Here is a 4,471-nt window from a genome sequence, read left to right as displayed (position 1 = left end):
CCGGGCTCGCAGGAACGTTCTTCTGCTCGGGCATTTCCCTTTCTAAGCAGTCACCTTTATGGCTGCTCACACCTGCCCGCTCCAGCCCTATCAGCTCCTCAGGCACCAGTGACCTCACAAGCACCTGCTCAAGCCAGGGGCCTGCTCCTGCCCTATCAGCTCCTCAGACACCAGTGACATCACAAGCACCTGCACAGCAGAAGCGTCCTCACTGCCAACACCCTGAATTGGCAACAATTCGGGCACAGGGGATGATGGGTCAGGTCATTTGTTTTGGTGTTCTCATAAAACCTGAGGCATGTGTTTTAGCTGTTCCTCAACTCTTTTTCTCTTTTCTTCACATTCCTCCCCAAAAAGAGAAGAAAAAGCCAAGGAGTAACAGCATCCGGACGTTTTGAATGCTCTGCTAATACATGAGGTTTCCAACAAGCATGCCAGGGGAATAGGCGCAGCCAGCTGGAAGGTGCAAGGCACACACCAGCAGTGTGCAACGAGGCATGGCCAGTGCCCATCGGCACCCTTGTTCTGACAGACGGCCATCGCTGCAGACAAGTCTGCTCAGTCAGAGCAAAAAATGACGGGCTGGGTCCTAAAAATGCCACTTTGGAGGCTGAAACTGAGGCTTTGGAAAGTAAAAATGTGTCTTTGGACTCCAAAAAGGAGACTTCTCAAACTAAAACTGAGCCTCTGGATCACAGAAATGAGGCTTTCTGCCCTAAAAATGAGGCTTTCTGCCCTAAAACTCATAGAAGCATAGAATGCTTTGGGATGGAAGGGACCTTTAAAGGTCTTCTAGTCCATCCCCCCTGCAATGGGCAGGGACATCTTCAACTAGATGAGGTTGCTCAGAGCCCCATCCAGCCTGGCCTTGAATGTTTCCAAGGCTGGGGCATCTGGGCAACCTGTTCCACTGTTTCACCACCCTCATCGTGAAAAATTTGTTTCTGGTGTTTAGTCTAAATCTACCCTCCTTTAGTTTAAAACCATTCCCCCTTGTCCTCTCGCAGCAGACCTTTCTAAAAAGACCATCCCCATCTTACTTGCAGGCCCCCCCTTAAGTATTGAAAGGCTGCTATAAGGTCTCCCCACAGCCTTCTCTTTGCCAGGCTGAACGACCCCAGCTCTTTCAGCCTTTCCTCATAGCAGAGGTGTTCCACTCTCTAATCAGTTTTGGGGCCTCCTCTGGACCCGCTCCAACAGGTCCATGTCCTTCCTGAGCTGAGAACTCCAGAGCTGGACGCAGTAAAAAATGAGGCTTTAGACCCTCAAAATTAAACTGTGAGCCCTGAAGAAAGGCTATGGGTAAGAAAAGAGAGGTTTGGACCCTACCAAGGAGGATTTGGGCCCTCAAAATGAGGCTTTGGGGACCACAAGGGGCTCAAAGCGTTAGAGTAAATGGGCTTACATCAGGCTGGTGGACAGTCACCAGTGCGGTTCCCCAGGGCTCCATTTTAGGGCCAGTGCTCTTTCATGTTTTTAGGAATGATCCAGACACAGGAGTTGAAGCTACATGAAGTCAATTTGCTGACGATCCTAAAGTAGGAGGAGCTGTGGTCTCCCTCGAGGCTAGAGAGGCCTTCCAGAGAGATCTAGATAGACTCGAGAGCTGGGCCATCACCAACCGTACAAAGTTTATCAAGAACAAGTGCTGGATTCTCCCCTGGGACGGGGTAATCCTGGTTATCCACACAAACGGGGGAACAAGAAGCTGGAGAGCAGCCCTGCCGAAAGAGATCTAGGGGTTTGGGTTGATGGCAAGTTGAACAGGAGTCAACAGCGTGCCCTGGCAGCCAAAGGGGCCAGCCGTGTCCTGGGGTGCATCAAGCACAGCACCACTAGCCGGTCGAGGGAGGCGACTGTCCCACTCTACACTGCCCTGGTGCAGCACCACCTCGAGCGCTGGGTGCAGTTTTGGGCGCCTCAGTATAAGAAGGACATCAAACTAGGAGTGTGTCCAGAGGAGGGCAACCAAGATGGTGAAGGGTCTCGGGGGCAAGACTTAGGAGGAGCGCCTGAGGTCCCTTGGTGTGTTCAGCTTGGAGAAGAGAAGGCTGAGGGGTGACCTCATTGCAGTCTACAGCTTCCTCAGGGGGGGGCAGCGGAGGGGGAGGTGCTGATCTCCTCTCTCTGGTGACCAGTGACAGGACACGAGGCAACGGAATGAAGCTGTGTCAGGGGAAGTTCAGATTGGGTGTTAGGAAAAGGTTCTTCACTGAGAGGGTGCTCGGTCCCTGCAACAGGCTCCCCAGGGAAGTGCTCACGGCACCAAGCCTGTCAGAGTTCAAGGAGCGTCTGGACGACGCTCTTAGTCATATGGTTCAGTGTTAGGTAGTCCGGGGAGGAGCAGGGAGTTGGACTCGATGATCCTCAGGGGTCCCTTCCAACCTGACATATTCTGTGGTGCTGTCATTCTAAGGCAGCGGCCTGCTCCTGGTCTGAAACCTCCGCAAGCCCCTGTGGAAGCCACCTGCATGCTCCTGCCCTAATGCCTAGAGAAACACCCCTTAACTCACAAGGGCCTTCGCAGGCCAGGTGAATTCTCCTGCCCTATCAGCTCCTTGGCCACCAGTGACAACATAAGCAGCAGCACAAACCAGGTGCCTACTTGTTCAGCCACCAGTGACATCACAAGCACCTGCACCAGCCAGCTGTCTGTTCATACCTAATCAGCTACTTAGCCACCAGTGACATCACAAGCAGCTGCACAAGCCAGGTGCCAGTTCCTAACCTATCACCTACTCAAGCACATATGACATCACAAGCACCTGCACAAACCAGCTGCATGCTCCTGCCCTACCAACTACTCGGCCACCAGTGACCACAGAAGCTGCTGCCCTGGGCAGGGACCTGCTCCTGAACTAGCATCTGCTTGCCATCATGTGACATCACGAGCACCTGCTCAAGCCAGGGGCCAGCTCCTGCCCTATCACTTAATCACGCACCGATGACCTCACAAGCAGCTGCACAACCCAGCGGCTGGCCCTCAGCCTCACACCTCCTCCCCCACCTAGGACAACACATGCAGCAGCACAAGCCAGGGGCCTGTTCCTAACCTCTCACCTACGCAAGCACTTATGACATCACAAGCACCTGTGGAAGCCAGGTGCATAGGCCTGGCCTGTCAGCTACTTAGCCCTCAGTGACATCAGAGGCAGGTGTACAAGGCAGGTGCCTGCCTCTGCCCTATCACCTGCTCAGCCACCTATGACATCACATGCACCTGCAGAAGCCAGGAGATTCCTCCTGCCCTAGTAGCTACACCCGCCACTGACGGCACAGGCACCTGCACAAGCCAACTGCCTCCTCCTGCCCTATCCCATAGGCAGGGAACCATGACAACACAAGCACCGTTACAAACCAGCCGTCCCTTCCTTCCCAGTCCCATACTCAGCCAACAGCTACCTCACAAGCACCTGCACCAGCCAGGGGCCCGCTCCTGCCCCATCCCCTACTCAGGCACCTCGCACACCATAAGCACTTGCACACAGGAGGGGCCTGCTCCAGCCCTAGCCCCTACTCACGTACATGTGGCATCCCAAACACCTGCACAGCCCAGCGCCATGCTCCTGCCCCAACAGCTACAGAGCTGCCAGGGACAGCGCAGGTCCTGCCCCTGCCCTATCACCTCTTCGGGCACAGGAGAGATCGCAAGCACGTGAACAAGCCAGGTGATTCCTTCTGCTCTATCACCTACTTATCCACCTGGGAAATCACAGAATCACAGAATGTCCTGAGTTGGAAGGGACCCACAAGGATCATCGAGTCCCACTCCTGTCCCTGCACAGGACAACCCCAAAACTCACACCGTATCTCTGAGGGCGTTGTCCAAATGCTTCTTGAATATTGTCAGGCTTGGCGACGTGACTGCCTCCAGGGTCAGCCTGTCCCAGTGCTCCACTCCCCTCTGGGTGAAGAACCTTTTCCTAACATCCAACCTAAACCTCCCCTGCATATCTTCCTGCCGTTCCCTCGGGTTCTGTCATTGGTCGTCAGGGAGAAGAGATCAGTGCCTGCCCCTCCTCTTCCCCTTGTGAGGAAGCTGCAGGCCGCGATGAGGTCTCCCCTCAAATCACAAGCAGCTGCTCAAGCCAGGGGCCTGTTCACAACTTATCACGTACTCTGGTGCCTATGACCTCACTAGCATCTGCACAAGCCAGGGGCCTGCTCCTGCCCTATCAGCTCCTCAGCCACCAGTGACATCACAAGCACCTCCACAGCAGAAGCATCCTCACTGCCAACACCCCAACTTTTCCCCCTCCATCTCCATCTCTGTCTCCCATCTCCCCCTGCTCTCCCCTCTCCCACGCACCTTCCTCACCCACTCCACCACCTCCCACTGCCTCTGGCTGCCTCTGGGTTCGGGGGGCAGATGTTACCTCGCAAGCATGGTCCCAGACGGGTCACCTGCATCTCCTTCTCATCTCCTTCTGCTCTCATCATCACTGCACCAGTTGTTTGATGCGCTTTTGGA

The sequence above is a fragment of the Platalea leucorodia genome, assembly GCF_965183815.1.
Source record: "Platalea leucorodia genome assembly, contig: HAP1_HAP1_SCAFFOLD_419, whole genome shotgun sequence".
NCBI lineage: Eukaryota > Metazoa > Chordata > Aves > Pelecaniformes > Threskiornithidae > Platalea > Platalea leucorodia.
Note: the sequence above shows the minus strand (reverse complement) of the source record.